General features: G+C 40.2%; 2 long non-coding RNA genes across 2 annotated transcripts in view; one reads left to right on the forward strand and one right to left on the reverse strand.

Annotated features, from left to right (window-relative positions):
• Positions 1–22,988, reverse strand: part of LOC125961422 (uncharacterized) — a 106,044-nt gene extending 83,056 nt beyond the window's left edge. The window contains exons 1-2 of the long non-coding RNA XR_007472132.1: positions 22,273–22,988; positions 20,243–22,228 (exon numbers count right to left, since the gene is read on the reverse strand). This is a non-coding gene — a long non-coding RNA (uncharacterized LOC125961422). The remainder of the gene's footprint in view (positions 1–20,242; positions 22,229–22,272) is intronic.
• On the forward strand, positions 5,420–27,037 carry LOC117203897 (uncharacterized). The gene is made up of 2 exons (XR_004486845.2): positions 5,420–5,520; positions 26,717–27,037. It is a non-coding gene; the product is annotated as an uncharacterized LOC117203897 (long non-coding RNA).
• Positions 27,038–27,450: the final 413 nt, after the last annotated feature.

Raw genomic sequence — 27,450 nt, forward strand, 5'->3', positions numbered from 1 at the left:
AGTTGGAAGACTGTGGGTACTGGCCCAGTTCGAGTCCCAGCCTTGTGGGTTTGAGCCCCAGTCTGAGTTTTGGCCGGGTTCCACTCCCGGCATGGGGGTTCAAGTCGCAGTCTGAGGTGCACGGTTTCAGCCAGACTGACCAAGCAAGGGAGCCTACAAAGCTCAAAAATCTCACCTGGATTATAATGGAGCAAGCGTACCACATATATTCAGCTTGTTTGCAAACTGAAAAAAAAAAAAAAATATATATATATATATATATATATATATATATACACACTCACACACACGTATATAAACTTCTTCATCGTTCCTATTGTAAAAAGAAATCCAAAAGGGGAGTCTTGGCAAATCTAAAATATTATGAGTATATGACTCAATGTACTGTAAGAAAATCAAGTGTTTTAAGTGCAAAAATATCACCCTAATGCCATTTGTTGCAATGACAACTTGGAGAAATGCCGCCACGGGGGATGGGTAGGCCACAGAAGCACACTGGAGAGATGAAGGGCAAGAGTCGCCCCTCTATGGCTGAGCAATGGGAAGCCAGCCAACACTCTGTAAAGCGCAAGGTGAGTTTAGGGATTAGGCTTCTATCTTTAACACACAACTGAATACGACATAGTTTTCATCTTCTTGGGAGATTTTGTTATATGTGGGGCTAGACAAATGAGAAGCTCTATACGGGCTGATCTGAAGACCCTCCTTGCCAATATCATCTCCCTCTACCTCTTCCCAGAGAGCCTGGATCTCTTCCTCCAGACTGCTCCTTTACATCCACACGTTGTCCCACGCAGGTCCTCCTTTAAAGTGCTAACATGTTTCTAAACTAGAGTCTTGCGCACATCATTTTTTTCTCTACAGGAAAGAAGAAAAATCGTGTAGGATACCTGACTTATGTTCCAATCTTTCTAAGAACTTCCCCTGGGGAGTCAGAAGTTATTTTGGAGCCTTCTCAGCAAGTCATTCTTACGTATTTTGGACCAGTACTCACAGCAGCCTGCACCCCACAGTACTTGATGGATTCACTGTGTTCCCTGGCCAGGAGCTCTCCTAGCCAGTGGGGGTATCTGGGCATGGATTCTCCTTGGTGCTGTCCAATCTGGAAGTGAGGCCAAAGGGAGGAGCGGCAGGGGGCAGAGGCTAAAGTTTCACTCTGGGGCATTTTCTCCACTGTAGATCAGTGCAGGAGGATGGAGAAGGTGAGGGACAGCAGCCAAATGGTAACAGAAGCAAAAAGAGGAAGAAGGAGAGGGTCTGGGAATTGTTCAGGGGGAGCGGGGGTGTGGAAGTTAATAAAAATAATACCATGATGACAGAAACCGAAGGTGTCAGAGGCTCATATTAATGGAAAGCCATCTTGAGACTTGAGAATAAGCCTTGAATTTATTTTTAAAATTGGAAAACAGCCATTTCATGTTTCAAGAGAATTCTGACTTGAGACATTAATCGTGTTAAGAGTTATTTCTTTTGTGGCTTGAGAGTCACAGCTTCCAAAGTGATTAAAAACCACCCCTGGCTGAGCAGTAACTAAAAGAAGAAAAAATCCATCACTTCTAGAGCACACAGGAAAGAGGAAAAAAAGTTGGGGAAATTTCCTTTGTCATTGAATTTCCTGCTGGATAGAATTACTTCTGCATCTTGGTCTTCTAGGTACCACGGCTAGCTGAGGTGCATAACAGGGACCAGCTCTCATTAGTATAATGGCATGCTGAACCAATTAACTTGGATTCTTGGATGATGGAAATCTAAAACCTCTAAGCCTGATTACTGTACAAAATTTCCAAAGGAGTAGTTTTTCTTCATCTATTTCTGGTAATATCCAGAGCATTTAAGGCAATCTGCTCATGTTTCTCTAATATACTTGACTTTTTACCAAGAAAGCAAAAGGCAGTTATCTCCTCAAAAAGTCATCTTGAATCTGAAGCTGATTCATTAGTCACCCAGATGTTAGAAAAGGAATATCTAAATGCTGTTGTTCTCATTTAACCTGTAGGCCATACTGAAGGCAATGACCAGCATAATTAACAAATGTCATGAAGATAATTAGTGCAATTTTAAATGCAAGTGGTAATTTTATGGAATTATTTTAGGTGATTGAGAAATCATTATTTTTGTAGAATCACATAAAGCTTTCTCTTAATTTTCTATCCAAATATTCATATACAAATTTCTAAAGAAAATAAATGCTTAAGATCCCCACTTAAAAGAACTCAACAGATATTTCTTAAATTTTAATAATTTGACTAAAAAAATATGTTTAAATCCCAAAGAATGGAAAACAGCATGCCTTGGTTTGAGGAATGCTAGTGTTCTTTCCACACCAGCCTCACTTGGGCCAAGTGAGTATAATTACTTCAGTGGAGCCCGTCTTTTATCAAAGGCTTGATACGTCTCCATTGCCTCCTGGAATTGCTGAAAACTACAGTGATTCACTTGGGTACAATTATAAGCACTGCTTTTCAGAGAGTGTTATATAAATACTACTTGGAAGAAAGAAGTTAAAAGGATAAGTCAGTAACTGAGGAAACTCAGAGATTTTATTTTCACCATTTGTGATGACTTGGTTATGGACTTATAGGTAAAAAAGTACATGCTTCTTTTGCTTTAAATTTTTATTGAAATATAGTTGATTAACAATGTTGTGTTAGTTTCAGGTATATAGCAAAGTGATTCAGTTATACATATATATACACACACACACACACACACACACACATATATATATATATTCTATTTATATTATTTTCCATTACAGATTATTACCAGATATTCAGTATAGTTCCCTGTGCTATACAGTAGGTCTTTGCTGAAAAATCACATGCTTCTGTCGCTACTGTCTATAGCAAAAGTCAAACAAAAATACTGACATGTGAGTGCATGCACACACAGACATGCATACCACTAACATCTGTAAGAAAAAGGTAAGTGAGACCCACGTGGTTATTCTGCTGGCTAGATCTGATCCCTTGTGAGAAGATAGGAGATGTTTTGTCACCAGCAGGGTTTTAGGAAGGTGGTTAGGGGGTTCCCTTTTCTCCCCAGAGCCAGGTTGCCTCCTGATCCTCCTTGTTTTAATGTGCCCCAGTGATAATCACACTGACTCATGAAAAACTACTCTTACAAGAATACCAGGACCACACAGTCAGGCTCAGCATCCAGAAGTCAATTATTGGCTGGGAAAAGCCAAATATTGAGAAAAAAAGAAACTAGTTCTGGATTTTCCTACTTTTCTCTGTGGCCAGAACCTACCATTGGAGGGAAAATCCTGCAGATACTTCAGCTTACTCTCTGGAGTTCTTTAAACAGATCTCCACCCTTTTCTCTTTTATTCTAACATGTTTTGTGGAAGGGCAACATTCCAGTAGTGCCATTTAAACATAAAAGCAAAACCACAAAAATGCTCTCCCTCAATTTGAATTCCAGAACATAAAATTGATTCTCAGTTTACCTTCAGACCTTCGCTGTCTGTGTATCAAATATGCCTATGTAATTCCTGCTGGTGGACAGGTACTAGAGCTCTCTCGTCCAGGACCGGGGCATCTCCTGTTACCCTCCTTTTCTCTAATCACTATTTTTGGTTGGTTGCAGTGGAAGCTCAGCTGAGTTGGAAGCATTCTACTGGATTCTCAAAAAATAAACCCAAGGAACATTCTACAGCAGTAATTCTCAAACTAGGGTGCATCAGAATTACCTGGAGGACTTGTTTATTTTTTTATTTTATTTTTTTATTAATGTACCATCGCTGTATAGTACTAGATAAGTTACAGGTGTACATAATAGTGATTCACAATTTTTAAAGGTTATACTCCATTTACAGTTATTGTAAAATATTAGCTATATTCCCCATTCTACAATATATCCTTGTAGCTTATTTTATACCTAATAGCTTGTACCTCTTAATCCCCTACACCTATTTGGCCCCTCCCCCCTCCCCTCTCCCCACTGGTTTGTTCTCTATATCTGGGAGTCGGCTTCTTTTTGTCCTATTCACTAGTTTGTTGTATTTTTTAGATTCCACATATAAGTGATACCATATATGTGGAGGGCTTGTTTATACACAGATTTGCAGGTCCCACTCTCAGATTCTGGTTGGTGAAGGGTGGGGGGTGGGAGGAGGAACAAGAATTTGCATTTCTCCAGGTGCTGCTTTTGCTGCTGTTCTGAGATGCACACTTTAAGTAGCACTTGTCTAGAACTGTTCAGACACAAAATCAGGCAATAAGAGAACTCATTGATTCCTGCATTCATTTCTCCAGCATTAGTCATGTACAGCCATATCCCAGGTCCTCTGCCAGACTCCAGGATGCACACTTGAAAAAGCCCAGGGCAGTAAGCCAGGCACATAGGTTTAATAATAGGTAATGGGTCATACAAATAATGCACAGAAAAGGATGGAGTGGACACAAGGCTCAAGGCTACCTGGATGCATGGGTGGAGCCAGGAGCTGGCATTAAAAGTTTGAGAAGATGACATTTGGATTGCGTCTTGAAAGGGGGTCCAGAATCACCAGGACAGGAGCACCATGAACAGTGGCCTGCAGCAGTAGTAGAGAATATTATATGTAGATCTATCAGGACATACAGTCTGAGGAAGAGGGAGAGAAGGATGCAAAAGAGATATAAGATTTGAAATGTCTCAGACAGTCAAGGCTTGGTTAGAACATGAACACTAAAAGAAGCAATGGCCTAGAGGATAAGAAGGAAATGAGAGTGCTAATAAGACAGACTCACGGGAATTATGATCACATTGAATGAGGAGAGTAAAGGAAGGGAGAAAATCAATGACGGAAAATCAGAATAGATGGGGGAACAAAAGGGGTTCATTTCTGGACACATCAAATTCGAGGTGTCTGTGGAGCACAGAGGAAGCTCTCTCTGCTAGGCAGCTGAACATATAAGGCCTGGAGCCTAGGAGACAGATGTGGGCTAGAAGTCCCCAACTTTGACCTACGAGTAGTTGAATTCTTAGAAGCAAATGAGATTGCCCATTTGTCCACTCATTCAATGTTTACTGAGCACTTAGTACCTGTCAGGCACATTTGAGGAGTATATTAGCTTTCTGTGCTAACGAATTGCCACAAATTGAGAGGCTTAAAACAATACACATTTATTATCTTCCAGTTCTCTTAGTCAGAAGTCTGGGTTGGTTGGGGATGGTTTCTCTGCTCCAAATTTCACCAGGCTGAAATCAAGGTGTCAGCAGGGCTGTGTTCCCTACTGGAGCCTCTGGGGATGAACCTACTTCCAGGCTCATTCAGGTTATTGGCAGAATCCGCCTCCTTGTGGATTCTGAAGGCCCCAGTTTCCTTGCTGGCTGTCAGACAAGCTTTCGTCTCCACCCAGAGGCGGCCTGCATTCTTTGTCATGCTTTCTATGGGGCACACTCAGCATCTGTAGGTGGAGTCCCTCTCCCTCTCATGTTTCAGATCTCTCTGACTTCCTTTCTGCCACATCTCTCTGCTGTCTCCCTCTTCTGAGGTGTCTCTTGGAGAAATGTCTCTGCTTTTAAAGGAGTCATGTGAGTAGACTGGGCCATAACCTTAATTAAAACTGCAAAGTTTCTTTTGCTGTGTAAGGTATTCACAAGATCCAGAGATCAAGGTGCAGGCATCTTTGAAGGCTATTCTGCCTATCACAGGTAACTGGAAATTTGGTATTAGCAAAGCAGACAAAATCCTTGCCTTCATAGCGTTTATAGAGTTGGGGGACATTTAGATCTAAATCAAATGATTATCCAAAGAATTATATAACTATAAAATATGTTGAAATCTCTGAAGGAACACCATAGTATAAAAGGTATGGTGAAGGAAAATGCAGGTTGATCTGGTCTGTGGAGAGAAGGAATGTTTTGCCAAGGGCATGAAATTGAGTTGAGAGCTGAATGATGCATGGAAGCTACCTAGATGAAGAGGGTTAAGGAAACAGCATTTCAGAAGGAAGGAACAGCATATACGAATGTCTTGAGGTGAATGTGGTATTAAGAACTGGAAGAAGGCAGGAGTGTCTGAAGCAGAGGGGATGAGGGACATGGTGTAGGAGGGAGAAGTCGGACATGGAAAAAAACATGGGAAAAGTTTTTGTTTTTACCCTAAAGGGCAATAGGAAAACATTGAAAGGTTTTCTGCTAGGAAATGCCATGTTCAGATTTTTTTTTTACGTGATTATTTTGACTGCAGTTTGAAGAAAGTAATGCAGATGCCAAGAGAGCTAGAGTATTACGGATACAGTTCTGTGGTCTCAGAATGAGATAGTAGGAGCTTTACATTGTGGCAAGAAAATGAAAAGAGAAAAGTGAATGGGTTTAATAGATGTTTAGAAAGTCTATTAGTCAGAATTCCTTGGTTACATGTAACTTGAACTGTCATATGGGTGAAAAGAGAGAGGTAGGGAGAGTACTATTATCTTACAGTTTCCCCAAATTCAGGAAACCCAGGGATGGCACTGACTGAAGCCAGGGACACAGTGCCCAGGGCCTTCTTGCCATCTATCTCTCAGTACAGTGGGCTCCTTGCCTGCAAAAATAATAGACTAACCAAGAGTGAGGACTGAGGCAGGGGCCGGGGGAACATCCTGCCAGCAGTCCAAGGTTCCCATCTTTACAGTCAGAGAAGAAAGAATCTTCTTTTAAATTTAACTCCATTTAAAAATATTCCCTGATCAGTTAAACTTCAATCACTTGTCCATCCCTAGAAAAAACATTATGGTTAGGGGTTAGGTCCTATTGGGAGGCACTGCTATTTTCTAGGCATATTTCTCAGCAAAGAGGGCATGCTGTTCTGATAAAACAGAACAATAAATGCAAAAAGCAAAGTTGATAATGTGTTAGCATATGTAGGACATGGTACATGATAGAGAAAGGGAGGTCCAAAATAATTCCTATGTTAATGGATGGACCATCTAGATCAGTGACAGCCAGACTATGGCAGGAAATCCTAAGTCCTGGGCTATTGCCTGTTTTTGTAAATAAAGTTTTATTGGAACACAGCCATGCCCATCTCTTTATGTACTGTCTATGGCTGCTTTCATACTTGAATGGCAAAGTTGAGTAGTTATGACAGAGACTGTGTGGTCCACAAAACTTAAAAGGCTTATTATCTGGCTCTTTATAGCAAGTTTGCCAACTCCTGATCTAGATGGATAGATGTGTCTCTCAAGAGAAGAATCAAGTTTGCGAGGAAGAACACGCATTTGGTTTTGGGCATGTTGAATTTAGGTGTTTTTGAGATATCCAAATCGGAACAACATATACACGTTTGGAGATTTGAAGTTCACTTTTGTTTCTTGTTTTTTTAAATAGTTCAAGGAAGAATTTAATAATTCCCATACTCGTTGGAATAGACTTATTGTTTTGTAGCTATGGTAACTAGTTACCATTACAACCAGTCTTAAATAGGCTTAATCAATCAATGAAAACATGCTCAGAGAACAGGTTTTTGAAAGCAGGCCAATGAGCAACAGGGCCCCTCTTTTGAAAGACAATCAGTTGGCAAGAGCTTCAGCCCAGTGAACACACTGAAAAGTCAACCAGTTTCAGCAGCCTTACCCAAGCAGCCATGCTTCTCCAGCTGATGTCAGCCCATTCACTGAACAGGATACTTCCTAAAACTCGAAGGTAAAATCAGTAGTCTGCTTTGTTTGGAGAGACTGTGTCTAAAAGGATCATAACTCTCCCTTATGAGTGAGAAATACATTCAGCTTTGTGTTGCCATTAATTAATGGTGAGTTCTTCCTTCAACTGAGCCTGAGATTTTAAAAAAGTAAATGTCTCCCATGGTAGTTGTGGCCATGGGAGAGGGAAAATACACTAAGTGAGAAGTCAAAAGTGGCTAGGATGAAGCTACACAAACTCCAACATTTCATGACTATGTAGAGAAGAAGACTACAAAGGAGAAAATGAAGGCCATGAAGGTGGGAGGATAATCAAGACAATCTGTTGCCACAGAAGCTGAGGCCAGAAACTGTTTAAAGAATTAAGAAACAGTCAAGAGGGACTTCCCTGGCAGTCCAGTGGTTAAGACTCTGTGCTTCCACTGTAGGAGGCACGGGTTCAGTCCCTGGTCAGGGAACTAGAATCCTACATGCTTCGTGGTATGGCCAAAAAAAAAGGCTGAAATAAAGAAAACTATTTGAAAAAGAAGGAAGAAAGGAAGGAAGGAGGAAGGGAGGGAAAAGAAAAGAAAGAAAGGAAGAAAGAAACAGCCAAGAGAGTAAAATGTCCCTGATAATCTACCTAAGATAGGAACTGAAATTTGTCTACTGGGTTTAGTAACAGGGAGATCATTGTGACTTTGGTGAAATCTGCTTGCTTGTACCAATGAGACTGAAATTAAGGTTGGATGTTGAGATGTGAATGGAGATGAGGAAATGGGAATGAAATGTATAAACAGTTCTTTGGTAGATAGAGAAAAAATAGTTTGGTGTCATTTTGTTTTGTTTATAAAATGGGAAAGTCTTGACCATGGTGACATACTGATGTCAAAAATTCAGTAAATACATTGAAGACATAAGAAAGAAAAGACATAATCAATAATATGGTGAAACAGTAAGAGGGGAAGAGACCAGGGTGGTAGTGAAGGAATTGGGTTTAGATAAGAAAATAAGAATCTATAACAAAACAAACTAAAAATGGAAGCAAAAATGGGTACAGATAAGATTAAGTTATAGAATGCATAGCATAAAGTTGCAGGAGAACCCATCTGATTATTTCTTTTGTCTCTTTGGAGGAGGAAGGCAAAGTTATTTTCTGAAATTGAAAAAGAAAATGGAAAAAGTTGGTTCGATACTGAGGAAATTTAGGACATCAATAGGAAGAAGACAGGGTAAACCAAGAATATGACATTGATAAAACCATATTTAAAGAGACAGGCAAAGAAGAGGAACCAGCAATTTGGACTAAGAATGACTGAAGAAAAAGGAAAAAGGGAAAACCAAGATGGTGGTTTAATAGAAACCAAGAGAGAGGAAAGTTTTATGAAAAGAACAGACACTAGTTGCAGACGACAAGTAAGAAAAACGGAAAACAGTACATTAGATTTAGGAACTAGGATGTCATTGGCTTTTACATGGAGACTGGGGCCAGAAATCTGACTATAATAGGTTAAAAGGTGAATTGGGAGATTTCCATTTAAACACAGTGGATTGAACATTATTTATTTTTGCTTCTTTGATAAATGAGAGTATTTACTCTCTATGTTATATTTAGTATAATGAGCATAAAGAAGTTAAAATTTCCATACAAGAGTAAAGGACAGGAAAGGACACAACAGATGATAGTTGTCAACAAACTTTTAGAAGGAAAAAGTCAGCAGAGATCAGAAATGTAAATAGCAACTGTCTGTAAGTACCAAAGAGAAAAAAATTATGTCAGTGCTATGGGCTGAATGTTTGTGGCCCCATGATATGCATCTATTGAAACCCTAATGCCCCATATGATGGTGTTAGCAGGAGGGCCTTTGGGAGGTGACTAGGTCATGAGAGCAGAAACCTCAGGAATGGGATTAGTGTTCTTATAAAAGAGACCCCAGAGAGCTCCCTAGTCCCTCCCACCATGTGAGTATTCAAGAAGTCTACTACCTGGAACAGGGCCCTCACCCAACCATTATGACACCATGATCTTGGACTTCCAGCCTCCAGAACTGTGAGAAGTAAATTCCTGTTGTTTATTAGCTACCCACTCTGTGGTATTTTGTTATTGCAGCTCAAATGGACTAGGACAAATAACTGTGAAAGGGTTCAGATGCCAACTGTGAAAGTTGGCATCAAAAGGTCATGACATGGGCAAAAAGCCCCATATACGTTAAACAGCTAAATCATTATACTAACTGATGAGCTCTCTGGGTCCCTTGACTATTTATGGGCCCTAGAATGCTAGGGCTTAGACATACACACAATTTAGAGTTTGAAGGATTCTGTTCCATAAAATGTCAGATACACTAACATCTGATCTTCCTCATCACCCCAAATAGGCAGGCTCCAGCCCAATCACTGACCAGTTGACACAAGTCTGTCCATGCCACAAAATTTCCAAGGAGCTGATGGGTGACTCTTTCTTAAATGCAAATGAATAAGAAAAGACCACCAGTCATGTGAGGAAAGCCCCTAACACAGCAGAGAGAGACCGACACCACGAGGAAAGGTCAAACAAACAACAACAACACTAGAATTAATAGTTTCAGAGAGATAAAAAAAAATATGTAGTTAGGGCTTCCCTGGTGGTGCAGTGGTTGAGAGACCGCCTGCCGATTCAGGGGTCACGGGTCCGTGCCCTGGTCCGGGAGGATCCCACATGCCGCGGAGCGGCTGGGCCTGTGAGCCATGGCCGCTGGGCCTGCGCGTCCGGAGCCTGTGCTCCGCGGCGGGAGGGGCCACAGAGTGAGAGGCCCGCGTACCGCAAAAAAAAAAAAAAAAAAAAAAAAAAAAATGTAGTTAGACATACATATAGATTATTTCCAAGAAATAACAGGGACATGAAGGGTGGCTTAATGCGAGCATAGTTTTAGAGAGGAATATTTGAAGAAAAAGATAAAAATGTTTGAGAATGGGAAAACAAGGGTGGGGGGTTGAGCAGCATTCAAGAGAATGGTAATTTCACCATTATCTATGGACGCTATTCAACTTTTAAGTTTTTGCGCACATGTTTGATAAGAATAGTAAACAGTAAAAATAAGCAAATTCGGCATAGGACATGTGGACAAAGAATATAAATAATCTTTTTTAAAATTCTTCTCTAAAGAGAAGGAAAGAGCACAACAGTAGTAAGAAAAGTGTAGGATCATGGAAGGTTTTCTATTTTATTATCTTAAGTAGGAAATATTTGAGTATATTTGTAGGTTGGAACGAAGAGTGAGAAGGAGAGAGAGGATCAAAACACAGGTAACAGAGAAAATTAAGGGAGGCGATGCAGGGAGGTAACAGGGTCCACAGTGCAGGTTAAAGACTGATTTCAGGGACAAGTTCTTCTCTTCTCTGAACTGCAAGAGTGGAACACTGATGGAGTTATGCCTGGTGGCTCTCATTTACCAATGAAGGGTAAGTGGGTAGGTGAGGATGAGAAGAGTGCTAGTGATTTGGCATACCCTTGTGGGTAATCGAGGAAGCAAGCAAGCCAGAATTGTGTAAAAGAACTTTCAAACCAGAACCTACTGTATAGCAAAGGAAACTCTACTCAATACTCTGTAATGACCTACATGGGAAAACAATCTAAAAAAGAGTAGATATGTGTATCTGTGTAACTGATTCACTTTGCTGTACAGCAGAAACTAACACAACATTGTAAATCAATTATATTCCAATAAGAATTAATTAAAAAGAAAAGAACTTTCAGACCAAATGGAGGCTCATTAGAGATTGGAGACCATGAGCTGTAGTAACAGAGCTCTATACAGCTGAATGACTGGGGGTGAGGGTGGCATTTATCAGCTAATTTCTAGGAAGGGTAAATGAATGGCTGGATTGACACTGATTTGCAAGGCCATGAGAATGCTGAGAAGACCAAAAAGTATAATGAAACATTAAGTATTTCATTGTGGAGAGGCTGGGCTACAGAAGGAAGGAAGTAGTGGACTGAACGAAATAAAAGGAGTTGATAATTAGAAGTCTTAGACAACCTGCATATAGGGAACAGAGGAAGGAGAAAAATGTAGGGATAATTATGGTCAGAAGTAGGAATATTGGCGTTTAAGATTTCCCAACTTGTGCCAATGTCCTGAGTGTGATCCTGTAGATAGTGACTCAGGGGGTGGGACAGACATTGTTGGGGTGTAAGAAGGCAAGAATCTCTCCACATGGAGAACAAAGACAACCAGGATGGTGGCTGATGACAGAGGAGTAGAAAGAAGAGAGTATACCGGTACCAAAGCTTGAGGAATGATGGGGTGGTGTGGTTACATGGGGGCACCACCGAGGAAGGAGGCTGCCGAAAGGTAGAAGTATATGGACCTATAGGTAATAAAAGGCACCAATGTCCTTCCAAACAGTTCTAAATCTTTCCCTGTCTCTTTACTCCAATGAATGTGGTTACCTGGCCATACCAGCCAAAGAATCCAGTGTCAGTAAAAAAGCAAGTTGGATGAGATTAAGAATTGCTGCAAAAGGAAAAACTATCATGAGAAAAACGCTGGAGGTGGTGCAACAGAAGGGAATCCAAGTCAGCCATAAAAAGGTACCTGCCCAAATGCTTAGGGCCAAGACAAAATCAGGATGGGCCCAACAGAAGGCAATCAGGATACCAGGGCCAAGTCAAAGAGAATAGCTCCTTTAAATTCCAATTTTTATATACCTGTATATTTGAGACATATGAAAGCTCCCTATTAAATTGTCAGCATACAGTGATATTAAGGGCATGATAAATAGAAGGATGCAGAGAGGTAAGAGTGGACAGTCAGGAGCTGATTCTGGACAGCGTGGAGAGGACCAATACAAACCTGCTCCAGAATGACTAGCCCACGGATGTTGGTGAGAAGACCGTTTGGGGTGTAGGACACTGGCCGTCGAGGTCTCTGTTTTGCATTTGCCCATGAGCACAGCATGGAAGCCTTTGCAATAGGTGGTAAGGTGATTCTCAGAATGTGTTCCCTGCCTTCTCCTCTTCTCTAATATCAAATGTGGAATGTTTTCCAGCCCCTGTGGTGTGTCACACCAGGGCACCATGATGACTCCTCTTGTTTATTACTTCCCTCTTCTGTCTTCCTGCTCCTTGTTTCTACTTTTATAATGGCAGGCTCTTTCTTGGCAATTTTTATCTCTGAGCTTAGAGCCCCTCCCCATTTCCTCTGCCTTTTTACTCCCCATATGTGCTTTGATTTATTAACAAACCTACAGGGAGCCTTGGAATGAAGAGAACTAAAAAATGATTGCTGCATTCCTCCAATCTTCCTGAGCCCACAGGCTCGAGGCATCAACCGCCTAAGTATTCACAGAAAGTTATTTTAGGGAATGAATCTGGGGCCATTGTAAAATTCCAATGGCTTTAGTTTCCTCACAATTTTCTGATATTGAAGCTTTTTAGACAGGATTGTCTGAAGCTATGTAGTTTAAGGGTCTCTAAGTTATAATTATAATCATGGATCTACCTCTAATGCCCTGTATTAGAGCAAGACTCCATACCTCTCTGTTGTATAAAATAGGGAGCACAAAAATAACCTTCCTTTAAGAGCTGTGGTCAATAAAAACTAATAAATACTGCCATGAAACAGCCAGGATTTGGATGCAGGAATGGGGTGCTTGAGAAACACTAAATAAAATGATGTAGTGAACAATGTAAGAATTGAGAACTCAGGGTACTCTGCCAGCTGAAAATATTAATGTCAAATATTAATAAAGTCAGGCTTCTCAGAGGCAAAATTCTGCTTTAGGAACACAGTACCACTACCCGCCTCCACTTTTCCTCCATTTGGGATCTTGTTCCTGACCTCCAGGGCAGCAACGCCCTTTTAATTCCTGTTAATTGCCTGGACCTCTCCATCTCTGTATTACCCACTCTGGCAACCATCTGCACAGTGTTCTACCACTTTCTCCTACTTCCTTCTCTCCAAATTTGATCTGGCCTATGCACAAACCTCCAGGACTTAGTTATCTGCTGGATGACAGTTGATAGCAAGGGGATGAATAAGGGCTATCTTCCTAGCAAAGTGCTTGATTGGGTCTAAGTAGCAATGCCTCCATCAGTACAAATGCATAGACTTTCATAAACTGCCCTTAATGTGTTCACTAACCCTGGAAATTTCAAGCCATGTATCTCACTGTGTGGAGGAGAGATTTTAGATTATTTGGGGTTTTCAGCATATTTCAGTTGGCATTATGAAAGCAGTTGCCAATTCTATCTACAACCTTGAAGGAGGGCCATCTATTAATAAGAGAAATCAATATCTCAGGGCAAAGTTTCTACCTCACTTCAAGAGGTAGAAACTACCGATTACTAAGACAACTTCATCTTCCATATCCAACCAAGCAAGAGGAACCTCTTTGATCCTGACCCAACTCCTTAACATTTTAGGTAATGCAGATAAAGTTGACTTCCAATAACCCCCAGGTGGATTATCTGCAAATATGGTTTTTACCTTCTTATGTTGACATTGTCATTTATTTTGTCTATTTAAGCCCTCTAAAAGCATTACTGTTGCTTCTGTTTACTCTTATCCCCTGCATGCAATAACGATAATTCCTAACATTTGTTTGGCATTTCATGGTTTTGAAGCATTTTCACATGCATTATCTTATTTGATGTAGTTTCTAACTAATCCAAAGTTGGAAGGAAAGTCTCCGAAATAACATTTTGTCATTAATTTTTTTCCTTGGGAAGATATATGCTAACATGTTGCAAGTCAATTAAAAAACAAAACAAAACATAACATGTATGAGATAGTGCTGATCTTTTGCACAAGTCTGAGTAGGTTGCACTGAGTATGCCAGTGACCATCTCAACAAATGGGGAAGGGGGAGGAAGTAAGCAGATAGATGATCAGAAATCTCCAGTTCCTTGTCACACTGTCTTATTGTTGGGCTCAAAGGCAAGATCAAAGTCACACTGGAAAGTGGATTTAGGCCCTTGTATTTATGGTCAATTGACTTTCAACAAAAGTAACCAAGCACATCAATGAGGACAGGATAGTCTTTTCAACAAATGGTACTGGGACAAATGGATATCCACATGCCAAAAGATGAACTTAGACCCTTACCTCACACCACACACAAAAATTATCTCAAAATGGATCAGAGACCTGACTGTATGAGCTAAAACTGTAAAACTTTTAGAAGAAAACATAGGATAACATATTCAAGACTTTGGGTTAGATACAGCTTTCTTAGATATGACAATAAAAGCAGGATACATAAAAGAAAAAAGCAATAAATGGGACGTCACAAAATTCAAAACTTTTGTACGTCAAGATATCATTGAGAAAATAAAAAGACAACCCATAAACTGAAAGAAAATATCTGCAAATCATATCTGATTAAAAAATCTTATATTAAGACTATCCAATGAGCTCTTACAGATCCATATACAGATCTTCCTTGATTTACGATGGGTTTACATCCCAATAAGCCCATCGTAAGTTGAAAATATCGTAAGTCGAAAATACATGTAATACACCTAACCTACTGGACATCACAGCTTAGCCCAGCCTACCTTAAATGTGCTCAGGACACTTACATTAGCCTACAGTTGGGCAAAATCATCTAACACAAACTCTATTTTATAATAAAGTGTTGAATATCTCATGCAATTTATTGAATACTGCACTGAAAGTGAAGAAGAGAATGGTGGTGTGGGTACAGAATGGCTGTAAGTGTACTGGTTGTTCACCCTCACGATCGTGCAGGTGACTGGGAGCTGTGGCATCAGGAGAGTGTGTGGTACTGCCTATCACTAACCTTGGAAAAGATCAAAATTCAAAGTACAGTTTCTATTGAATGCACACTGTTTTTGCAGCATAGTAAAGTCAAAAAATTGTAAGTCTAACCACGGTGAGCTGGGGACTGTCTGTATAAGACAAACAACTCATCATAAAATAGGCAAAAGATTTGAATGGACATTTCACCAGAGAAGATATACAAATAGCTAATAGTACATGAAAAGATGGCCGACACCATTAGTCATTAGAGAAATGCAACCGTAATGAGGTACCATTTCACATCCACTAGAATGGCTATGATTTTTTAAAAAAGAAATAATAACAAATATTGTTGAAGATATAGAGAAAAAGAAGCCTTAAATGTTACTGATGGGGTAAAACAAAATGGAATAGCCACTTTGGAAAACACTTTGGCTGGGTCTTAAAAGTGAAACTTTAATTTACTACATGGCCCAGCAATTCCATCCCAGGGTATCCACCCAAGAGAATTACAAGCATATAACCACACAAAAACTTATACTCCAATGTTCATAATAGGATTATCATAATGGACAAAGTGGAATCAACCTCTTTTCCACCAACTGGTGAATGGATTAAACAGACTGTGGGATACAGATGACCCTTGAACAACACAGCTCTTATACACAAAAATTTTTCAATAAATTTAGTACTGTGTTTATGGTCCGAGATTGGTTGAATCTGTGGATGCGGAGCCCGCAGATGAAGAGGGACAACTATGGGACTTGAGCATCCACGGATTTTGGTATCCATGGTGGGTCCTGAAACCAATCCCTCACAGAAACCAAGGGACAACTGTGTCCATACAACAGAATACTATTCAGCAATAAAAATGAATATAGTTCTGATAAATTCTACAACATAAACTTCAAAAATATTATACTAAGTAAAAGACAACAGATGCAAAAGACCAAATACTGTGATTCTATTCATATGAAATGTTGAGAACAGGCAACTCTATAGAAACAGAAAGTATATTAGTAATGCCTAGGTCTAAGGCAGAAGGAGGGATTTAGGAATGGGATGCGGGTTAACTGTAAAAGGATATGAGATATCTTATTGAGGTGACAAAAATGTTCTAAAAGTGGATTACGATGATCGTTACAAAGCTCAGTAAATTTACTAAAAATCATAATATAGGTAAATTTATGTTGAAAATTATATCTCAATAAATTTGTTTAAAATTCATTTAGGAGTTATAGTCAAATCTCCATTTCCCATCTTGATTTAAGAGAACTGTAAGCAAAATCCCAAACTCTAGATTATCCAAGGAGATTTGTCATTGCATTTTGCTTTAAAGCAAGCTTTCTGATTTATAATTGAATTTGAATTTGCTCTAGATTTAGTTAATTCACTTCCAACAAATTCATGATGGAAAGAAAACCTCATTCAAGAGGAACTTGGAATTAACCCTGTTTCATCTTTCTCTGTCTTTCCTACTCAATTGTTTTCTGCTCCCAACTGCAGGCAGACTTTGTTTTATTGCATTCTGCTTTATTGCACTTCACAGACACTGTGTTTTTTACAAACTGAAAACTTGTGGTAACCCTCCGTCAAGCAAGTCTATCAGTGCCATTTTTCCAACAGCATTTGTTCACTTTGTGTCTCTGTGTCACATTTTGGTAATTCTCAGAATATTTCAAGCTTTTTTATTATTATTACATTTGTTACAGTGATCTGTGATCAGTGATCTTTGATGTTACTATTATAATTACTTTGGTGTGCCACAACTGTGCCCACATAAGACAGCAAGTATAGGTGATAAATGTGTGTCCTCTGACTGCTCCGCTGAACAGCCGTTCCCGTCTCTCTCCTTCTCCTTGGGCCTCCCTATTTTCTATGCTACAATATTGAATTTAGGCCAACTAATAATCCTACAATGGCTTCTAAGTGTTCCAGTGACAGGAAGAGTTGCACATCTCTCAGTTTTAATCAAAACCTAGAAATGATTAATCTTAGTGAGGAAGGCATGTTAAAAGCCAAGATAGGCTGAAAGTTAAGCCTCTTGCAACAAACAATTGGCCAAGTTTTGAATGAAAAGGGAAAGTTCTTGAAGGAAATTAGAAAGTGCTACTCCAGTGAACACATAAATGATAAGAAAGCAAAATTATTGCTGATATGGAAAAAGATTTAGTGATCTGAATAGATCAAACCAGCTACAACATTCCCTTAAACCAAAGCCAAATCCACAGCAAGGCCCTACCTCTCCTCAATTCTATGAAGGCTGAGAGAGGTGAGGGAGCTGCAGAAGAAAAGTCTGAAGCTAGCAGAGGTTGGTTCATGAGGTTTCAGGAAAGAAGCTGTCTTGATAACGTAATAGTGCAAATAAGGTGAAGCAGCAACTGCTGCTGTAGAAGCTGCAGCAAGTTATACAGAACACCTAGCTAAGATGTTTGGTGAAGGTGGCTACACTCAACAGATTTTCAATGTAGATGAAACAGCCTTCTCTTGGGAGAAGATACCATCTGGGATTTTCATAGCTAGAGAGAAGTCAATGCCTGGCTTCAAAGCTTCAAAGGACAGGCTGATTCTCTTATAAGGGGCTAATACAGCTGGTGACTTTAAGTTGAAGCCAATGGTCATTTGCCATCCCCCAAATTCTACGGCCCTTAAGAATTGTACTAAACCTACCCTGCCTGTGTTCTCTAAATGGAACAACAAAGCCTGGATGACAGCACTTCTGTTTATAATATGGTTTACTGAATATTTTAAGTCCACTGTTGAGACCTACTGCTCAGAAAAAAGATTCCTTTCAAAATATTACTGCTCATTGACAATGCACTTGGTCACCCAAGAGCTCTGATGGAGATGTACAATGAGATTCATTTTGTTTTCATGCCTGCTAACACAACATCCATTCTGTAGCCCATGGATCAAGGAGTCATTTTAACTTTCAAGTCTTATTATTTAAGAAATATATTTCATAAGGCTATAGCTTCCATAGATAGTGATTACTTTGGTGGATCTGGGCAAAGTCAACTGAAAACCTTCTTGAAAGGATCTATTATACCATTCTAGATGCCATTAAGAACATTCATGATTCATGAGGAGTCAAAATATCAACATAAGCAGGTGTTTGGAACAAGCTGATTCTAACCCTCACAGATGACTTTGTGGGGTTCAAGACTTCAGTGAAGGAAGTCACTGCAGATATGGCAGAAAGAGCAAAAGCATAGAATTCGAAGTGGACCCTGAAGATGTGACTGAATTGCTGTAGGCTCATGATAAAATTTTAATGGGATGAGGAGTTGTTTCTTAAGCATGAGCAAAGAAAGTAGTTTCCTGAGATCGAATCTACTCCTGGTGAAGATGCTGTGATGATTGTTAAAATGACAACAAAGGACTTAGAATATGACATAAACTTACGTGATAAAGCAGTGGTAGGGTTGAGAGGATTGACTCCAATTTTGAAAGAAACTCTACTGTCGGTAAAATACTGTCAAACAGCATCGCATGCTACAGGGAAATCGTTCGTGAGAATCAACCCACGTGGCAAACGCCATTGTTGTCTTATTGTAAGAAACTGCCACAGCCACCCCAACCTTCAACAACCATCACCCTGATAAGTCAGCAGCCATCAACATAAAGGCAAGACCCTCCACCAGCAAAAAAGAAATGACAACTTACTAAAGCCTCAGATGATGGTTAGCATTTTTAAGCAATAAAGTATCTTTTAATTAAGGTATGTACATTGCTTTTTTAGACATAATGCTATTGCACACTTAATAGACTACAGTATAGTGTAAACATAACTTTTATATGCACTGGGAAACCAAAAATTTGTGTGACTGCCTTTATTGCAGTGGCTTGGAACTGAATATCTCAGAGGTAAACCGGTACTGTGTAGAGAGTGTGGTTTCTCAAACACAACCAAGCAGAGAGGATCTATTAACTTGCAGAGTTTCTCTGAGCAGAGACACTTAGATGTTTGTGGTTCAAAGTTTAAGCAGTGTGACATGTTCAGAAATTTCACAGGCGTGAGAGATCTTTATTCTAGTTTCATTTTTCTCTTCAACCTTGGGGCTATGAACCTATCTCAATTTCTTTACAGTTTTATTTAATGATACACCCGTCATCTATAAACTAGAATAGATCAATTCTTCTCTAGGCAGCTATAGATGTATTGCCTGAGGTTATAAAAATCTGTGTGTTTCAAGAACTGCTGATAGATGGAATAAATTAGATTATGTATAATTATATATATATATAAAACTATATATTATAAAACATTAGGTTTTATATATATCACACACACACACATACACATCTCATACACTACTAGTTCTTAAATGTCTGTGGATATTTGTGATTCATAAAATACAAGATTAGAATGTTATTGAATTCATTGTAGATCTATGCTTTTTATTTTTTCAATTAATAGTTTTATGTTTGTGTGAGATGATTATACATATTTTTTTCTGATGCCCCCAAATTTGGAACCACTAAATATTTCTAAAGTCACTTTTATCTCTAATCCATGCCTTTAGGCTTCTCTGATATGTACAAGTTAGACTGAATCAAGGTGATGTGATATTAACAAAACTTACAATTAAGTGTAGAGCTATAAAAGTATTCTCAATGAATGTGACATGCCAGTTGAGGAGTTTCTAGTTTGAATTTCTTTCATTACTGGACAAACAACGAAATGCTTATAATACCTCGTTAGGATATCCAAACCAAAGTAGCAACCTGCTGATTAGAACATAAAAATTTTCACTAGGAAATAAAGGGAGAGTTCTAATCAGTGTGGCAGGCAGAATTCTCCCAAGAGCCCTAGTCCCTGGGGTACATGCTCTGTATAATCCCCTCCCCTTAAGAGTGCACATGTCATGAAGAACCTAGGGGCAAGACGGGAATAAAGATGGAGACCTACTAGAGAATGGACTTGAGGATACAGGGAGGGAGAAGGGTAAGCTGGGACAAAGTGACAGAGTGGCATGGACATATATACACTACCAAATGTAAAACAGATAGCTAGTGGGAAGCGGCCGCATAGCACAGGGAGATCAGCTCGGTGCTTTGTGACCACCTAGAGGAGTGGGAGGGAGGGAGACGACGTAAGAGGGAAGGGATATGGGGATATATGTATAACTGATTCACTTTGTTATAAAGCAGAAACTAGCACACCATTGTAAAGCAATTATACTCCAATAAAGATGTCAAAAAAAAAAAAAGAGTGCACAGGACCTCTGAATAGGATAGGATATCATTCTGTGGTTAATTATATTATCTGGCAAGAGTGAAGGGATTTTGGAGATATAACTAAGGTCCCTAATTATATGACTTTAAGTTCATCAAAAGGGAGCTCATTCTGGACCTTTCCTAATCAGGTAAGTGCCTTAAAAGGGGTGTACAGGTCAGAAAAAGAGAAAGTCATCAGAGACACACTGCTGCTGGCTTTGAAGACACAAATGGTCATGATGTGAAGAAGGTCACCTGGCAGGGAAAGTTCAAGTCCTCCAGGAACTGAGGGCCTCAATTCTACCCCTGTAAGGACTGAATTTGGCCTCGGCTGTGAACTTGAAAGAAGACCTTAGGTGAGACTGCAGCCCTGTCTGACACCTTGATTTCAGCCAGGTGAGAACATGAGCAGAGGACCCAGTTAACCCATCTGGACTCCTAACCCATGGAACTGACATAATACTTTCACCTTGTTTTAAGCCACTATTTGTTAGAGAGTGAAAACGACTACAGTCAGATGTGGTAAAGCAGAAGGAAGAGTAGTGTTCCTGAAGGGACCCCAGCCCGATTCCACTCCCCGCAAATCCTCTGTGCACTGTCAGACGTCCTGGTTGACCGAAGCCCCTTCTATGGCCAACCATGGACTTGACTGAATAAGGCCTGAATTCTCAATGTCTCAGCTCTTAGACAGATGCATGGTGGGGAGTTGGCGTGGGGGGCATGGAGACTGGAGATAGAGTCCTGCCACCCTCTCTGATAGCCTCTGTCACAGGGAGGTGAGAATACTTTCTATCTGCCTTTGTTCACCTGGAACCACCCACCCCCCCCCAAAAAAAAGAACTCCCTTTACATGACTGTCCAGAGGAACAAATACCGGTTTGTCCCCTTACAAAGAGCAAATTTGGGGCTTATTCCCGGAAGAGCTGAGTTTTCTATGTTGACTTGGTTACTTCACTCTAGAAAGACCAGCAACTGGCAACTTGAAATAACTAAAAACAAAACAAAATTTCTGCTTGAGCTGACATCCTGATTTTATAATATGTCTACCCCTTTGGCCTCACTCCATGCTTTGTTCCCTAAAGGTCATGGGCAATGCTTACTCCAGGGTCTCTAAAGAAACTCAGCCCAATCACAAGTTTCTGACTCAACACCTGATCCAAAGAGCCATCCCTCCTACCCTTCCCCTGGCCCCTCAGTAGTCCACAGCCACACTGGCTGGGGCAGCCTTGCAGGGTGACAGCTTTCGTCCTGAAGGATGGATGCAGTGTTCTGGCTGCCGGTCCACTCGGCATAATTATCCCGCCTGGGGTTTTGCCCATCATATTGTAACGAATTGCTTTGGAGAGAAAGATCAAACAGCAGGGAAAGCCTCAAGAGGAAGAATACATCTGTTAAGAACTCCCACTGAAAATGTTATAAAGCATTTTTGCTTACTAAATCTTTCAAGTCTGAAACTAAGGGCAACTTAGCTGCCTTGTTTTAAGGAAAGAGAGAGATTGGGAAAGAGAAAGGTGGTGGGGCCGGGGTGGGGGTGAAGATTGGAAAACAGACTTAAGAAGTCACCAAAACTAAGTGAAAAATAATACACACAAACCCAGAAAGCCATACGAAATTAAAAGTGCTTTGTGCAGCATAAATATCTAAAACACGCTTTTAAATATTATAAATACATACCTTTAAGATACCTCAAAGGTACCTTAAATATTATAAATACATACCTTTAAGATACCTTTTGTGTATGCATTTAAGACACAAAGGTGTCAATAATGCATAGGAGTGCTTTATACACAAACACATGTGATCCCAATTTACGAGTGTTTCTAAAGGTTTTAATTCTTGGCTCTGTACCTGATTGCAGAGATTCAAACCAACAAGGTCAACAATTTCTTTTTGTTGTACATCCTTGGAATTGTCTCTGCCCTCTAGCAAATACTCTATAAGTTTCAGCAATTACTAGACCTTTGTGTCACTCACTGTGATTTTATAAAATAAAATACCCATTAGAATAAGGAGGGGGAAAAAGCCTGAAATTTCACAAGGTTTGGGGGTCCCAGATTGGGCACCTGCTATATCATACATCACCATATGTTAATGCTTTTATTCCTCTACATGATTGTAATGATACTTATGTAGGATACGGTTGTCTATTCTATGACTCTTCTACAGCCACCGAATGCGTATTTGCTTAAGCTGTGAAATGAGACTGGAATTTATAGGAAGTACAGCAACTACCTCACAAACCCATAACCACGATGTCTGGGTCCTAATAGTGTTCTCCAGAAGGCACAACTGTGTTTTCCTTTCCTCTCCTCTCCCTCACCCGCCCCTCCTCCTGCCCCCTTCCTCTCTATGCAAAAAGACAAATAGTTGTGGAGACCCCCGCAAAAGCCCAGGAAACTGGACAGAAGAGTGACAGGCTAGGCGCAGGAAGGGGGGCCCCTGCCACAGAGTTGCAAATAGGTCTCTTTCTTGGGTTTGCACAGAAAGTCCTCTGAATGAGCTTGCTGCTCCCTGTCCCCTACCTTCTCCCCGATTGTTAATACAGGCAGGAAAAGTACACACTGAGGAGTTTCGAAGGGTGGTGGAGGGGGGGATTCTGGGAAATTTGCTAGAAATGAGTGACTCTCCATTTGGTGGAATACAGTCAATTCCTAACTGTCTGCACCAGTGCTGGAGACAGTGCGGGGATGGTCCAAGGCCCAGAGGAGGTTTCCCTGTAGCCACAGTATGGAGCTCAGCTGCCCTCATCAAAGCCAGCCCCTCGTTCCTAACTGCTGACTCACTCACGGGCTTGTTCAGACCAACCAGCCATCCACGCCAGGCCTCTGCCAGGAGCAAAGCGTGGCTTCTCTGCACAGGGTGGAGAGGATGAAGGTACAGGAAGATGTCCCGAGATGCCTGCCATGTCTCAGGGCCACGGTGTTGGTGCTGAGCCTTGCGAGGCCACCCTGTTTCCCCGGAGGCACAGACCATGCTGACCTGGGCTTATTTGTGTTTTTGTTTGTGAGCAGGATTGAGTGGGTGGTGATCAGTGTTCCCTGAAAACCACCTGGGGCTGAACTATGGGGAGAGCTTCCCTTCCCTTAACTCTGGCCCTCCTCCCCACTGGGCACATTTGGTCTGAGAACTCTTGCGCTGCTCTTTATGATTCAAAAATCTCAGGAGAGCTGGCACTCTAGCAGTCTCCACTTTTACTTTCAAGAGGAATTCTAGAGGCCAGCATTTTAGCCAAAAGGAATAACTCTCTAAGGGTCCCAAGTCAGACATGGTGCTATTTTACAGGAGGGGAAAGCTCTACTCTTGTATCACCAATAACACATGTTTTCTCGCTAAAAAAGAGTCTTATTTTAATAACAAAGCTACCAAAAAGCCACCTCTAAAATTCATATAACTCTTATTAGTCGCTTTAAGTACTTTTTTCTTTTTTAATACTCCGAGGGTTGTTATGCTACAGAGCCATGGGATACGATAATGCCTTCATTTTGAGAAAGAATAAACTGAGGCTGGAAACACAACTATACACAGCTTAAACTGTGCATCTGTACGTGTCTTGTATGTTTCTTCCTAATCAAAAGTACAGAGCCATTAAAATTGCAGCGGGGGGAATAATAGGGAAAAATTTTTTAAACTAACCAAAACACCACTCCTAAGTGTTTCTAGTATGGAAATATTAGTACATTTTCTTCTAATTTTCTATGAAATTATTTTAAAATCTATGGTGTTTTAGCATTCATACTGTTTGTACAACTCTGTATCCTTACATTTACAAAAATATTAAGAACATACATGATCACGTCAATTACCTATTCTAACAATAAAACATCTTCATGAATGAACATGCCTTCATTTGCTAAATGATTTCCCTAATTTTTAACCTTTATATGGTTTCTAGTGCCACATTAATATAACAAGTACTGTGTTCAAATCTTTGCTTTTTTTTGCTTAAAAAAATGCTTAAATTCAGTCAACCAATGGTCTACAGAATATTTTTTTAGATTCCGATTTTTTAAAGATATTTGGAAGTTAGTTTCAAATCAGTTGCTTTGAAATTATCTATGTTTTATATTGATTTTCTTCAGTTTTTTTTCCTTATGTAGCCACATCTATAGTTTTCACACTTCCACAAATAAGCAGATGTTACAGGTATATTGTTTTATGGCTGGCTGCTTAAAAACTTACTCAGGATATTCAATGAAGACATCAGCTGGAATAAAATTACAAAGAATTAATCCTAAAACTTTTCATTATAAATTTGTTTTGGGGTTTTGTCTGTTGTTTTGTTTCTCGATACCTGCATTAACTGGATGAATATAACTAGCTAGATAACTGGAAGGATTTTGTGAGGGGACACAAACGTCCTTCATTTAGATCGCGAAATAACAGCAAGCTTTAGAGTGGAGCCGAAACCTAGAAAACTGCCAGGCGTATAGGATCTGTGACACAAAGCGAAGATAAGAATATTCTTTACACACACACACACACACACACACACACACACACACACACACTCTTCCTCCACTCCCTGTCTCTGGCCTTCCAGCTTGACCTTGCCTGACTGGAAATACAAGCATCCTCTCTCTCTTGTGTTATCATGATGCTGAAGCAATAGAACACTTTAAAATACTAATACTCGGGGAACGGCTAAGGATCTTCCATTTTAATGTCACCTTTAAAAGTGAGGAAATATGTAGTCAGCGTGTGGACAGTTTTCATTTGCTGTCATTGACATATTTTGTAAACTTCCCCGATCTTGACACTGACCTTCACAAATAACTATATACGTGGTTTATATTATTAATTTTTCCTGTGTTCTTCTTAGCCCTTCTTTTTGCTCCATGGACAACTGTGTGTCCCAGCATTACAATACATTTCTGCACAAGAAGTTTATGTCTAGAGAGAAATTTAACATTCCGACGGTTTTTCTTCCCACATCCAGACACAGAGTGTCCCCTGCATCCCATCTGCAGGCACAAGATGGTGGACAGATAACCAGGAACAAAACTCAGGCCTGGAATTCACACGGCTTTGTGAAGCTCTGAAAAGAATTAAACATTAAGAACATTCATGACCTGTAAAACATATCCTCTAGGGGCCCGGCCTGCAATTTTTGGCCAATAATTGTATGTGACAGCAGAATACAAAGAACACAGCTTGGACGCAGTGCCTCTGAGCACTCCAGAAATGAACAGTGATTTTAATCAGACTACCTACATTGGGCGATTGTCCAAGGTATTTGGCCCTTTACTCCTCTCCCTTCTAAAACTTGCTGTTAAAAAGTGCTTGAAAGTAAATATAACAATGTTTTTGAGGGCCTTAAACCCTAGTTTGAGTTGGTATGTTTCCTTACAATCACCTTCATGATTGCTTTTAATTCCACTGAGTCGCAATCTTGACGTTATTGACAAGAAGAAAAGAACAAACAAAAAGTAACTGAGGAGAGCAATGCTTCCAAACACTCCTTAAAACCTAGTTTACCTGTAGTTTAAATACGATCAACTGTCGCCATCTGCTGTCTACATGTTGGATTTTTTTTCCCCCCAAAAGAAAGAACTAAGACACAGGCATACTTGCAGTCATGGAAATGTTTCCGTGTGTGTGTGCGTGTGTGTGTGTGTGTGTGTGTGTGTGTGTGTGTGTGCGCGCGTGCGCATGTATGCCGAAGACGGGCAATAATTTTCCAGCATTCTAACTAATTTAGTATGTTTTTAAGAACCTATAGCTAGTTGAGCCCCCATAGCCTCTAATTTAACACAAGATTTTTACTTATGGAGTTACCATCACAGACAAAATGAAGTTGCAGCCCAGGACAAATAAAAGATTAAGAACTTGTGTTGAAGGACAGGGCACAGGTGATGGTTCATAGGGAATGACCTGAGGCCTCAGTGTATTTCTCCACCTTGATGGGACCACAGATAACCCCACGAATGTAACTGTCTCCCTCTAAAATCTAATTTTCTGAGTGTCCAGGGTTCCCTGATGGCTTCTGGTTAACACAGGAGATTTTAATGAATATACTCCTCCTCACAGGGGCACGCCTCAGCTAACCAACCAAGGCTTCCCCAAATATAACATTATCCAACCTATTTGGAGGGTATTCCCCAAACACATGTATTTAAGCCTCACAACAACCTTAACAGGTAGCTATTTAAATCTGTTTTATAGATGAAGCCATTGAGACCCAGGGAAGCTGATGGCAGAGCTGCTAAGTGACAGCCAGGACAGAGCTGGACTCGAACCCAGGTCCCCAAGCCACATCTGGACCACGGAACCACACTGTTGCCCAGGGAACAACTCAGCAGGTAGCTAAGAGGATTCCCCCTTTGCAGCTTGCAGCCAGGAATGATCAAACCATTTCCCACTCCCAACTCATCTCCACCGAGACTTCTCCTTTGGAATTTGTCTCCGGCATCACTTATCAAAAAGCTCTGCTGAAGTCTTCTTTCTCCCTGACCACTTGGAATATGCTTGCCTAATAAAATTTCATCTGCTCTGTGTCTCCCTACTATTCCCTAAAAAAATACATTTATTTGACTTTCCACTGTCAGAGTATACTTTCCGGGGGCAAAAAGTGATTTTCTTTTCCTGATGCTTCCATAGAAACGAAGCTCCACGAGCAAGTGGCTCTCACACACAGGATACGTCCAGGTCTTGGGAAAACCTCACATGTGTATATCTGTGTTATTGGACCCTGCAGGCCAACAGTTTCTGGTCTGTAACACTGCAGACACTAGTCATTCAAAGTAGCTTCCCAGGGTTATAAAACATTTTCTAAGAAACCAACACATCTCTATTTATTTTTATTTCCTCATCTGCTGCAAATTCCTTTTCTGTGAATTCATTTATATGTTCTCTTTTTTTCCTTTTCTTTCACATTTACACTCAGTGCCTGATGCAGC

This window comes from Orcinus orca, chromosome 16 (genome assembly GCF_937001465.1).
Source record: "Orcinus orca chromosome 16, mOrcOrc1.1, whole genome shotgun sequence".
Taxonomy (NCBI): domain Eukaryota; kingdom Metazoa; phylum Chordata; class Mammalia; order Artiodactyla; family Delphinidae; genus Orcinus; species Orcinus orca.